Here is a 14977-nt window from a genome sequence, read left to right on the forward strand (position 1 = left end):
AACACAACTTGATTTGTTTGTTTGTTTCATTTTACGCCTTTTCCCAAATACAATACAATACGTACAATCCACGAAAATTTACAAAAAGTGGTCAAGATGTGCAAACACAGCCCTAGTAAGGCAGTAGAAATATGGTGATAAAATTCTGCAAATCAGTCTTAAACCGTAACATGTAAAATGTTACTTGGATTTTGAATGTTTTTATCTTTTGCAAATTTCTCAATATTGATTTTCTTGTTATATTTTGGCTCATCTGGAGGCACAAAAGCCATTAAAATATCCCCCTCTTAACCACTTTGATTTTGGTGAAACTTTACAGAAACGATCAATACGTAGTCCTTTACAAAATTGGTAAGATCTTTAAGGTCTTTTGAACAAGATGTCATTTGGGGTCCAACCAAAAAGTGCGGTTAATTTCACATTGCACTTCCGGATCAAACGCAGTTTCTGTTAGCTATATCGTGGATTTGCCGAACAAAATCGCATACTGGAACTCTGGCTTGTAAAATCTAGATACAGGTACATTTCAATATAGAATATTACCTGTTACTTGAGCAAAAGGAACCATCTGAAGTGGATGACACTTGCGAAAATTGTAACAATTGTCTAGTTAAATATCATAGGCTTGGTTGAAGTGAAAATTTTATTCAATTTATAAATCATGGCCTTTCTTGATACATTTATGCTTGCTGAATAAAAAAAAATAATTACGGAGTACAGACAAACTTTCATGTTGTTTTTAAGCATGATATACACGAAAAACAAACGAATATAAAGAAAATGACACCAGACGTTCAACAGCTACGCTTACGCTGTGCAAACAAAACAAATACAACTTAGAGGTACCATTGCGGTGTAACTTTTTGTGTCGCCTCTACGGAGTAGTGGCGACATAGGGATCTCTTCTCCGTCGTCTGTCCGTCCGTCACAAAAACTTGTCCGGACTACTCCTCATAAACTTCTGGTGCAATTTCATCCAAACTTTACAGGAATGATCAGTACCAAGTCTAGAATCTAGTTGTGCATATTGTCAGCATTTTTCGGTTCAATGATTTTTGTAAGAGTTATGGCCCTTTAATATTTTTTATTTTTAAAGTTTGTCCAGACTACTTCTCTTATACCACTAATGCAATTTCAATGAAACTTTACAGGATTGATCTGTAGCTTAAGTCCTTGCGCATATTGCACGGGTTTTCCGGTTGAATGTTTTTTTGGCCGAGTTATGGCCCTTTGATAAAAAGGTGTTTTTTTCTGTGTATTGCCAGATACACAAAAGCTTGTCCGGACTACTCTTCATAAACTACTGGTGTAATTTTATCCAAACTTTACAGGAATGATCAGTACCAAGTCTAGTTGTGCACTGTCAGTCTGTCCGTCTGTCACAAAACTTGTCCCCACTACTCCTCATAAACTACTGGGGCAATTTCATCCTAACTTTACAGGAATTTATGTCGCCACTACTTCGATCACTTCTCCGTCTGTCACAAAACTTGTCCCAACATGAAATTGGCCATCATGAGGCGACACATGTGATCACTGATCGCTCTTGTTAATATAAGAGAGCAGTAAAATTCCGTAGCACATTATTTTAGTAGAATACGGACTTCGTATAACAAAGTTCTTGTTCGAGTGTACTGATCATGGTATAGTTGTCACACACGTTTTTCATGATAAACGGTCCAGTACTTCTCCATATTTCAATGTTCACATAGTTTATCCCATCTATATCATTATGTACGGAATTCCGTTCACTTCCGGATATCCATTTATTATATACTTTTAAATGAAATATTGATGAAATAAAATGCGTATTTTCATTTTCCGTATAATCACTGTAAAAATTTATTTTTCACTGCAGTGAAACATATTTTCCGTATTTTCACTGGTGTATTGCCGGACTACTTTCTTTTAAATTCTGCCAGTACTCGAAATTTAATAGAAAGTCTTTCAAATTTTAATGTCCAGAAAGAAAAAAATGTATATAATAAACAGAAAATTCAAGTTTTTTCTATAAATACATGATTTATTTTCATCTTGTGGCATGAAAATTACCATATTTCACTCGTGGATACCGCCACTCATGAAATATTTATTTTCATACCACTCGATGAAAATAAATAATGTATTTATAGAAAAAACTTGAATATCCTCTATATATTTTCCGCAGTGGTCATTATAATGGCGTTTGATGCCGTCCTTTTGGATTTTGGGATTTTGAGACAGAGCCATCTTTTTTATTGACAAACAAAATAAGAAACACCCTGTGATAGCGTGACTTTTGTCCAAAGGGGCGGGGAATAAAACCACGTGCACCAAAAAAAAATGAGTCGGTGACTCCCTATTTTTAGTCATTTATACAGAATATACATTTTAAAGGACGTTTAAAGAAAAAAAATCAAAAATATATAATTTCTGGATTTTCTTTGATAAGCCGTTTTAAAGTCGGAAATTGTAGCTAAACTGAACGTCTGATTCTACACAAAATTGCCAAATTTCTTTCCATTTTTCAAACATTTTTTCGGCGTAATACGAAACATTTTAAGATTTTTACATTTTAAGATATTTTGTCTGCCGAAGGCGTTGTGATACCCGTTACAGATGGCAACGATTCGGAAAGACGTCATGTTCTTAATTAAACCTGCTTCGGTTTGCATATTTGACGTCTCTTGTACAAAAATGGCTGAAACTATTAGAATAATATCAACGGTATCTAATATCTGAAATATGGTGAACTAATTACATCTCAGTTTTCAAGACGCTATTCGAAAGTTCGCGAAGTGCCGCGTTCTACCTTAAAATGCTGCATTTCAACGCACTTTGGGCTCAAAAGTTCTGAGATCGGCTTAAATACTGAGTAATGCCTAATATCTGCCACCTTGAAATATTTATGGTAGTACTAAAGACATCACTGTGCGATCAAAAAATTTACTTAGTGCCATTCAAATTCGGATGTAGCAGAAATTAAAATAATCTATAATAATTGCTTAAAAGTTAGATATATTTTTTATGAATTTTACCACTTTGAATATCACACACCTGTGACTTTATAACAAACTATTTAAATTGTAAATGTATACCTTAAATAACAGATATTGCGAAAAGCCATTTTCCTGATAAGTTTTAGTGCCATATTGAACCACAAATTGAGCTTTGATGGGAATGTAACAGAACGCGTATCTACCATATCTCATTACATCTTATTTTTAAACAATTCAATTTCTGTTAAATGACTTGTGACAAGTAAGTAAGAAGTAACATTCATCATAGAAAAGTTGTGTGAGGGCTCTTAGTTCATTTCGCTTTATTTCACAATTTTCGATATTTCTAAATATTTTGAGGATATGACCTCGCTAATTTAAACATAGAATCTACACAAAATCGCTAATATTCGAGAAGAAAATATAGTTTGTAAAGCAATTAACATCTGTAGACACAGAAAGAGCAGCATGATTACTCGGTCAGTAAATAAATTTATGCATTAAGGTAAATGTGGTTTGGTAGCCTCTCGGAAAATAAACCTGTCGTGTTTGTTTTTTCTTTTTAATTTTAATGATTTTAACGTTGTCCGGTATTAATCTTGTTATTCCACGAACGTTATTGCTACTATTAATATATTTTAAGTATTCTTAAATAAACATTTGTATATCGCAATTACTTATTTAATTTGTTGCCACTTTAATGATTGAAATTTGACATAAACGTTAATGTAAGCACTAAAGATTTTATTTGATGAATCAATGACATCTAACATGTTATTTAGAATTATTGTAAGGTTTTCAAACTATATCTCTAAGAAAATAGATGACATATTTTCCAAAAATTACAATAAAAATAATTATTCCTGCCATAAATGGACGTGAATCTTGATCGGTGTGATGAATTTTTATAATTTAGCATTCATCTTGGAGCTATCTTAAATGTTCATTTTTTACCGTGATGGATGCATGTTGCACCCTATTAATTACTTTTAATGCCAGAATTTTCTCAATTATTTTACGAAGAAATATCTTTATTACATGTTTTGCAGTAGATTACTGAATTATACCGGTTAATTATATTCTGATATATCTAATTTCACAGTAATGATTACAAAATATAATTTCACAGTAGCCGAACTATATTTGGCGCAAAAATAAAATATTTATCATTAAGGAATGTTTTTTTCAGCGGAAATGTAGTCAATCATAATAAAAAATGTACGTGATAACTGTAGTTCGTAAATATTTACGAACGTTGTGCTGAAAAACATCTAAAATCTAAAAATAATCATGGAATTATATTTTGCTTCAACATTGTGACGTCATTATTTGATGACGTCATGAAGATAAGAGCATGACGTTACACGGCAAAAAACAGTAAAATGGTGTAAAAATCGTTAAAAAATCATGAAATAAACAGAAAATTTGTTTGTTTTACATGTAAGATCAAATAATATTTCACTCGTGAACCCCAGCTATTATATTTTCACTCGTGGCTACGCCACTCGTGGAAAATATTGCATCTGGTGTTCACTCGGTGAACTATTTTTCGATCTTACACTGAAACAAACAAATATCCTCTATGTAATAGTTATAGTTCAGATTTTAAAAAATATGGAATTAGCGGAGCGCAGCAATAAGTTCTATATTTTTTAAAATATGAACTATAACTGGCTTACCGTTTGACCCACTTTCGTGGAATAAGTCACGTACGAAGTGTCGGTACAGCGTTTGATGTAATACGAGTCCCGCCCTAACTAGTATAGATTGACAGGCCAACACATGGTCGTAGTGTTTTGACCTGTCAATTAAAGCATTGCATTTTTATGTATTTTTATATCATTAGTCATCATGTAATAATCCTGCGATCAGGCTGGTATTTGACATGAATATAGCAAGAATCATGTTTTTGAACCATTTCATGTCGAATGTGCTGATGTGGTCACGCGGTTGCTTGATATTGATACGCAGGTTTTTATATGCAGACACAAGCAAAAAGAGGCAAAAGCTCAGGTAAATATATTTAATAAAAAAATATTCTCGAATTGTCGCAATATCTAACTGCATCATTATCTGAATGAAAATACAAATTGTAACATGACAAGCGCGCAGCTTTTGTTCGCCCAACCAGCACCGAACCTCAAAGTATTGAGGTTAATTATTCAAACATAACATGATTAATCTGCCTATAATGCTGTTGCAATTATTAAAAAAAACTTTGAAAATCATATTTAAGGGGTTTCTTTGATATTTGCATTTTGCAGGCCGATTTGAAAAGCTTTTGACATCTGATGACATTAAGAAAGACCAGAAATACAGTGTCCTATAATACAACGAAAAACAACTGGGCAGTGCGCGTCTGGAGGGAGTTGGCTGAAAACCGCAACCTACAACCGGAGACTTAGCAAGAGCCTGGTTATCCTATTCCCGTTCAAATAGAGCAGTTCCGTTCATGTGCAGAAATGGATTTTTGGTTACAACGATTCATCAGTGAAATTGAAAGGAAAAATGGTGTATTTTATCCTCCAACAACTTTATTAAACATTGCTGCAAGGCTACAACGGTATCTTCGAAATGAAAAATCCATGCACGTGAACTTTGTTAAAACTGAAGATCTTTTTTTTCTGAAGTCGCCGAATATTGGATCCATGCATGCGCGAGTTGACTAACGAGGGTATAGGGGCCGAAGTCAACTGTTAAAAAAGTGGAGATTTTATCAAAATGTGGAAAAAAAATGTCTTGGAATTATGAAAAATGGATATTCTGTATGATCTTTTAAAGATATGTGTTAGTTTCGAACTTTGAGATTTCTCTCGCTCCATGTCTATTATTTTCAGTTATCAGCCACAAACTGTTTTCTAATGTTTGAATTATAACCATGACGGTATAGGGAATGTAATGTTTCAATAATTTTTGTACATGTAAAAGCTGGGATTTATAAATAACCGTATGAAATCGCTTTCTTATTTGTTTACTTTATTCGCATGCTACATTCATTGTCTAATTTAAAACTCCGCCCATATCCATAACGTCATATTTGCCAGATACCACGTCAATACCTGTTAAAATAAGTCAACTTATTTTCCACATACACCAGTCCCGGTATAGTGTATGTAATATCTTTTAAATAAATTGGAGCATTTGATTGGATAAGAAAGTGGGACAAACGGTAAATAATTAATCGATAGAAATAGTCACTGTGATATAAGGATTTGGACCGCTACAATTATTAGCGCACACGCTTGTTCATTGCAAAGGTTAAATAATGTGTTATCTAATGTATTGTTACACTAGATACACATCAAACATATTTACATACTAGTATCACACTTTCAAGCCTCTATTCTATGAAACATATAATTGAATATATTGTTTTATTTATTTCAACATGAATCCCTCAGATATCATAAAATTAAATGCTAGTGCTCTATCCTCTGCTATTGTTATCCGATTTTATACATTTCACCTATTTCATATCTTATTTTTAGTTTACCATTGGAATGAACTACAATAAATAACAATAAAATATCACAAAGATTCATTTCATTTATTTAAATTCATGACCTCAATGTGCGCTCGTTTGTCTTATGTTAAAAATTGCATCTGTGTAACGAACTTTGTGATCAAAAGTGTGCTGGACCCCAAATTGCTGTGTAACATGGTTGCCAGAGCTATAGATGGAAATAAGCTTGAAAAAACACTTGGTAGATTTTGATGAACCTCTTTAGGAACGATAATTCTGTTGTTCTTTACTAAATTTGCTAAAACTTTTACGGTATGCTGAACAAGACACCCGCCAGATCTAAAAAAAAATTTCTTCAACTGCGCTGTAGATATTAATCAATGGGTGATCTTTAGGAGGACATTCACTTGATTGCTAAATCAGTTTCGTTTTGTTAAAAGAATTACCGCAACAGCTTAACATAGAAATAAGCTTCTAAGAACATACTCATCTCAGTCACTTAATTGTTAGATTTTAATAAAAATCTAAAGAAGACACAATTAGGAGATCTTTTACAAAAGTTGTTAACATGGTTTAGCATATACAAATCTATTTTAGTTTGATTGTGTAGGAAGCTATAATTAAGCATATTGAATACTCGAGTCCGTTTCTGCGTCTTTGTTTTATTAATATCGACGAAAACAAAAGTTGACCTTAATACAGCAGCCAGACCGTCAGTCTGACGTATACTTCTGAATGTAAGCAAACACTTAATTTTTTGCGAAGTAGTTTCAATGGGGTCGTAAATATAATGTCATAACAGTCTAATATTCTAACTGGTGTTTTTCGATTTGATATACTGAACATGTAATGTATTCTATTGATTCGTTAACTTGCCCGTTTTTCGGCCATACATTTGCACAATTCTGCATTAATACTGCAAAATCCCCGCTTTATTTCAACAATCCTGCGTTTCTGGATATAGCCGGTTATACAGGTGGCAAGTTTATATTAGTAAGAGTTCGCTCTTTGTTTATTTATTTTTTGAACCTAGGAAAAAATTTGAACAGTTTGGCGGGGGAAACGAATGTTCAAAGTTCAGGTTCGGGCTTTCCCTTGTCATGGTCACACTTTGTCATTATTTGTCCAGAGCATGGATATTTGCTTGTAGCATCATATTATATTGCAAATAAATTATTACCGTTTATATACGGCCATATAACATAACAAAACTGTTTATGACGACAAAAAGCTTATAGTATGCAAATATCCTTTATAACGAAAACAATCAAATACCTTCATAAATAGACTGCTGTCTAGAATATATAAATTACATAAACTTTACGATTACCCAATGAAAAGCGACGATTTTTTTCGCTATAAAAACGGTGGTTTGCATAATATCCTGAGTCACTGGGATTTATAAAACTCTTAAATATAAGCAATAAAGTAAATTTTATTGAAGAATACGTTCCCCCAGTTAAGACCCATCACTTTTTAACAACAATAAATTATATAAAAAGTGGTAGATTCTTCAAGGACTTCCTTAATCCGATTGGCATATAAATAATTGTTTTTGGTTAAAGACAGAATAATTTGCATTAAGCGACCATAGAGTAAAATCTAAAAATGGTGTCCAACACAGAACTATACCTTGGTGTTACCATCTTACTTCATATCATTGGGTAAATATCTTTTAAACATTTCTTTTTCTTTACTTTTTTATCATGCTTTGTATTTACTTTATCAACATTTGAGCCGCGCCATGACAAGACCAACATAATACGTTTGCGACCAGCATGGATCCAGACCACCCTGCGCATCCGCGCAGTCTGATCAGGATCCATACTGTTCGCTATCAGTTTCTCTACTTGACATTAATTTTTATCTTCGTATTTCTCGTTTCAGTGGTATCAATGCTGGATATTGCCGAGAGAGCTACACGCTGCTATTAGAACATGTTATTACAACTGCGAGAACATCAACAAGTTGTTGGATAATTGGAAGATGCTCAAAATACAAGTATGTTTAATTTATATTTCCATTTTATTTGTCATTGCTCCACCGTTTGATAAAACATATTTTTTGAAATAAAATGCGAATTTACTGAAGGCAACGTCTACGTTTGACACAAGTTGAAACAGATATTAAAAATATATTTAGTACTTTCATCTTTTATATTATTTAAAATATTATCGGAAATTGCTTGGAAAAGAACCCATTGATTTTTAGTTGACTGTTGCCCAACATAAAGCACCTATGTTTCTAGACATATTTTTAATAATATATAGAGGATATTAAATGAGTGTAAGTTTAATACTGGATTTATTGAACGAGTTAAATAAAATTATATTGTGCGAGTCTCTGGCGAAATTCATAAATTTAGTAATGAACTTACACGAATTTAGTATTCTATTTATCACGAAGTTTGAAGTGATATAGTGATAAAGAACCATTTTTTTATTGACGCACCAATAGTATAACGCTAACAAATGCTATGTTTATATCAAAATAATTATATGCACGCTCGTGCAATACCATTTTTACGGAGTAGCAAAATCGGCACGGGTATGTCGACGTTCTAGTGCTATTTTTGGGAAATTGAAAAAAACTGTCTGTAGACTTTGATCCTTTATCAATCATGATAAAATTTGGGACACACTTAGAACAACTAATATCGACTTTTTTAAAACATTTTTTTCAAATTAAAATAACCCATCACCTTAATAAAATTCACGAAATCCGTTTTACGCCCTTACAATATTTACATTTTCATGCATCGGCCAATAATTCTAAAGGGACGTAACTAGCAGTTACGCTGTTTAAAATTGTTACTTTCGACTTAGCTTAAATAGGCGCGTAAACTACCATATATGCCCTTTTTTATCTTTTAGTGTATCATTAATTTTTTAAATACAATTGTATAATTGTTTTATCTATAACAATAATGAATTTATAATAAGTGACCCATTTTTTTAAAGTATCCTTTGTCTTTTATCCTATGACATTGTATGTGAAGGTTACATGACAGATAAATAAAACACGTATTGATTGTAATTGTTACATAATTATAAAATTTAGAACAGTTTCTATGTTTCATTAAATTAACTTCCAGCTGCTTATTACCTTATTATTTACCTTAGAAGTTACAACAAATTGATTCTTTCCTAGAATTAACTTTTTTGATACATTCTGTGCGTGGAAATCCCACGTAGTAATGCTACAAGTTAATGACAAAATACACAAATATTTTTTTTTTCTGTATTGAGGCATGAATGAATGATCATTCATAAGATACACATGAAATATTATCATCAAATCATGTTTTCATGTTTACATGTACATATTGTTGGAATTAGAATTACTTTAAAAAAAACTGCCAAATACAAGCTTAAAAGCACTTTGAAATTTTGAAAGAATACACTTATTATACTACTACTAACAGATCCAAATTCAAAATTTATTGTAATTAACAATCAACTTTTAGATCAATGACACTAAGACTAAGCAAATGTCAACTGTATCTAACATTAAAGTGTGTGAACTCTATGCTTACTATACCATAGTCTATTCCCGTCACACAGTGTTGTCCAATGGCCCAATGTACAAAAACCTTCGTTATTATTTAAAAAAAAATTAATTAACAGTTTTCCCTTAAAGAAATTATTCATATTAGCTTTTATGTAATCTTGGTCCTTTCGACCCTTTTATAAGCTTGACATGCACGGTGTCTCCTGCCATCTTAGAATGACTTCTAACAGAATTGGTGTGGATTTTGTCAGTTTCTAAAGTGTTTACTGCACAAAGACACATTGTTGAAAATGAAGCCACATGAAGCTATCGGAGTAGACTAAACTTTCTTTAACATGACAAAATTATGAATGTTTATAAAGACAATTTAATGCAATATCGTTGCTTCCTTTTTGGAAATTTCTCGGTCTATGGGAGGGGACATTCCTCCCACTCCCACCTGATTATAGATAGGTACAACTAGAGGCCTATATTTTACGAAACATGCAAAGCGCCTGTTTGAATGCAATGTTGCTATTTCTTTAATCATGTCATTTTGTTTCTAGTGATTCAGTTTTACCCCTTTATCTTTAAAGTGTATATCCTTAAATGTGTAAAGGTATGTCCCTGACTCGTGACACAAAGTCTTAACGTGCGTAAGTGTGATTATTCGACTATCTGTTTGAACTAACATATCAAAATCTTAAAAAGGCCTAACTGCTACTTAGGATCTTATAAAATTTGAGCACGGTGTAGTTATGGTGTAGTTACGCCCTTATAAAATGATCCTTTTGAGCTCGATGCACTTACGCCCTACCAATCATTCTTCGATATTGAAGCCAACTTAAATGCTAGGGTAAAGATATTTTGTCAGCAGGTGCGCGGTGACGTTCTGCTTCGAATGGCGTAAAAACATATAAAAGGGCGCAAGTACTACTTCCGCCCTTATAGCACTAGACCGTCGATGTGATAAAAAGAGGATATTGAATGGGTGTATGTTTAATACTAAATTTATTGAACGATTTGAATAAAATCATATTATGCGAGTCTCTGGCGAGCATAATATTATTTTATTCAACTCGTTCAATAAATTCAGTATTGAAGTTACACGAATACAATATTATATTTATCACATACCCAAAATAAATAGTGTGTTTAAAGTGAAAAAAGAATCATTTTTCAATGACGCGTCTATTGTATAACTCTAACATTTAGCGCGTCTTAACGCTGTGTTTATACAACGCAAATGACGTCACGTCAAATTAAATGCTCGGCCATGCAATACCGTTTTTACGGAGTCGCAAAATCGGCACAGGTATGTGATGAATAAGTATTAGAAAAGCAGCTTATATGTATTACAATTATATTATTTTATCAAACACAGGCAGATAAGTTATGCATGCAGCTCAACATGTTATAGACAAAAATGTTGCAGTGGCTACACTGGAAGTACCTGCTCGACCCGTAATGTTTTCATTATAATTTTTATTTCAAGAATTCTCATAATATTACATGCCGTTTGAATGTTTAACTTAGCGAAATCATAGAATAAAATTAATCAGATAAAAATATTTAAGTAATAATCTTTTTATAGTAAACATTTTTGATAGTAAGTTTAGGATATATATATGATTGTGATAAAATTTATTTCATCAAAAACTAATAGATAAATAAAAAATAATTAAGTAACAAAAATAAAAATAAATTAATAGATACAATGTACATATATATTTAGTAAAGGTATGCAACTCGCAGCTCATTTTTCAGCACTCATCCAAATATGAACACCATAACTCAAATTTCAAAATCTTGGTTCCAAATGGTAGGTCAAAGGAACTAAAGCTGTTATTTCTATGATTTCAATGTTAGGTAGATATGTTATCTTATCTAGAAGTCACAGCAAGTAGAAACAAGAGCTAGATGTGACCGCTGGGGTTTTGTAAGAATTACCAAACTGAACGGCAGTTAAATCGGAATGAATGAATAATGTTATGTATTGAAATATTGATAAAATTATTCATGAAAGATAATTAAAAAAAAAACTCAGTTTTTAAATACCGCTAAGACGGATATCATTTCTTAAATACTAATCATTTTCATTGGGATAAATGTGTAAAGTTTGACGGACAGGTTGCAGTTAAACACATGCAAACGATTTGATTTTCTTACTTTTTACCTTCCAGCTATATGTTTTGGCTCTACGTCTTGTCCAAACGGAGGAACATGCATATCTCCTGACAGATGTTCTTGTCGACCTGGATTTTCTGAACCAAAGTGTTCAGGTAACTTATTTATATTTATTTTTCTACTTATTCTGTGTGAACAATTCTACAATGTACGATTATTAAATTTCTCAGATACTTTCAGTTTTTTTGTTGTTATTATTATTTTTATTTTATTTATTATTTTTAAATTATTATTATTAAATTTAAATTAAAAAGGAACCCCATTTTCTTTTAACTTGAAAAGGGGAAAAATATGGGAAAATGAATTTCCCTTTAATCTAAATTTAAAGATCTTTTTACATTTTTTACTTGGCAAAATACCAGATTTAAATAATTTGTTTTTTGGAAAAAAAAAAAACCGGTTGTGTCCCCGGTAAAGGTCCCAGCAATTATAAAACTAGGGTTTTAATTTTTAAAATTTCGTGCCCATTTTCCATTTGAAACGTAAATATTGAAACCATGCCTGTTTAATTTTCCCAAAATATAGTTTTTTTTCTTTTTTTTTAAAAGATGCAAACGAAATTTTTTAAACCAAAAGTTTGAATAAATGTAAACCTTTAGATTTACTAATAGGGCAGGGTTTTCATAAAAAATGTTTTTTTAAAACGCGGGGCTACGGGCTTTTTGAAAGATGGAAATCATGCCAAAGGTTCGTAGCTTTTATATTTACATATTATTTGATAACAAAATTTAATAGACGAAGTGTTTTTTATTGTGTTTGTGCATGATGATGTTTGGTACAGTTCTGTCTTTTCTTACTACATGTTCTCCCTTTAAACTTTGTAAAATGCTCATAGATTATCAGGCAACTTTAAAAAAGCACAACAAGTTAGGGTCACAGATTTATTTTTTTATATTTTCTTTCTACAAACTATTATCATAAGGCATTTCAATTGAACGACAGCGGTTTAATATGCAATTAAAATGTTACATTTAGAAATATTGAGACACTGTTAAAATGTCAGCAGAATTTATAATCTTTTTATAGACTACTTCAATATGCAGAAATTAATTTCTAAAGTATAAGTACTTCCTTAAATCTCTTACAAAATATCCCCTATAACTTTTATTTTGATCAATATTTACTTAACGCGTGGTTTATAAGTGTGAAGACAGCAATAAATGTCAGAATAAGTTATTTTGGTAATATTATACGGTCTTTAAATTGATACTTGAAAGTCAAAGGCACATGTTGTTTCAAATCATAAAAATCATCTATTAAATGACATTCCTTGTGGCAAGTGTTTGTCTTCCCTTATTACAAATACGGATTTATTGCTAATAAAGTATTTATATCGTAATATTCCATAAAAGATTAAAATCTTTGAAGTATATTTTATTATTTATCAAGTCGTTTTTTATTCTTCCTTTTTTAATCTAACCAAACTTCTTTTTTACAACTGGTATAAATATATCAATACATTAAAGTAAGTCCAACTGTTATTTATTCAAAATGTTCTTTCATTTTAAGTTAATTAAAGGTCATACTTGACTAATTTTCTGATCGAAATGGCTCCATGTTATCTCATTGGCACTGGTAGCAATTTTTATGACCCGTCCAAAATAGAGAGGCATGTAGTGTTCGTACTGTTCGTCCGTCCTCCCTCTGTTTTAAATATATGGTTCATTAAAGATCAAGGTCACAATTTAGGACTTCTAAGGTTTATAGCTTCATAAAAGTACATCGAAGGTAATATTCAGTCATCAATTCTGTCCTCAATGAATTGTTTTTGAAATACATTGGCTTACTTCTGTGGCACGTTAGGAAAACTTCTCATTCACAAAAGCCAAGGCAAAAGAGGTTTGAAGTTTATACTTAAAAATGTAAAAATTTAGTAAAATTTGAAAAATTGTGTCTTTTCATTTTTTGTATATTTTTTTAAATTTAGGGCTAAAGATATATGAGATATTTTTTGTCACTGTTTTTTATTTTTTAACTTTTTTTATACTAATAGTAACCATGCCTTTGATGCATGTCAACGGTCATGGTTCCTCTACTGGGCCGTGTTTTGGAAGGCATTTGTTTGCTTCCAACGACAATTCTTGTGACAAAAAACCTTTTCGATTTAGTATTATACTAAGTGCTGTAAAAGTGACATCGCCATTCTTGTATTATGCGCAGATATCAATGAATGTGCTGAAGGTACCGCTGGATGCAAAGACTCATGCACTAACACTGTCGGATCTTTTATATGTTCTTGCAAAACCGGTTATGAATTGGATTCGGATCGAAAATCTTGCAAAGGTAGATAATTGATTATTTTATGACAAAATCACATTTTGACATTAGATATTTGTTTGTCTTGCTTATCATGGCTATAATATAAATGATTAAGGCTATAACATAGATGAAAAATTAAAAAAAAACGGAAACATTATACACCTTTTATACGTTTTGACAACTTAAATTTTTTTTGGTTTTTGGAAATTTTGACTTTTAGGGTTTAAATCTTTGACTTTTGGTTTTAGATATTGATAAATTTGCAGACGGGAAATTATCGGGTTTTGTAAGCTTTAAGCGGGTATAAACAGTGTTGGGTCATTTACATCCCTTTTGTAAAAAACGGTTATAAAACCTTGAAATTTGAGGGGAAAGTCATGTGAAGGTAATTTTTTAACGCACCATCAAAAAGCTCTCTCTTGGAATGATGTCAAAATACACTTTTAATTTGTTTCTCAAACGTTGTACAGAACTTACTGACCCTAATTCAAAGACAAATATGGTAATGGTATCTTAGAATTATGCATATTATTATTATTATAGTATAACATAAACTGCAAATGTATGCCTTCTAAGTAACCGATTGAGTCGGCTTAATTGT

General features: G+C 31.6%; 1 long non-coding RNA gene across 1 annotated transcript; it reads left to right on the plus strand.

The window, feature by feature from the left end:
- Nucleotides 1–8372: 8372 nt before the first annotated feature.
- On the plus strand, nt 8373–12212 carry LOC132737226 (uncharacterized). Its single transcript, XR_009626703.1, has 3 exons — nt 8373–8442; nt 11315–11394; nt 12114–12212. It is a non-coding gene; the product is annotated as an uncharacterized LOC132737226 (long non-coding RNA).
- The last annotated feature ends 2765 nt before the right edge of the window (nt 12213–14977 follow it).

This window comes from Ruditapes philippinarum, unplaced genomic scaffold (assembly GCF_026571515.1).
Source record: "Ruditapes philippinarum isolate M1 unplaced genomic scaffold, ASM2657151v2 ctg2989_1_1_1_1, whole genome shotgun sequence".
NCBI classification, from domain to species: Eukaryota; Metazoa; Mollusca; class Bivalvia; order Venerida; family Veneridae; genus Ruditapes; species Ruditapes philippinarum.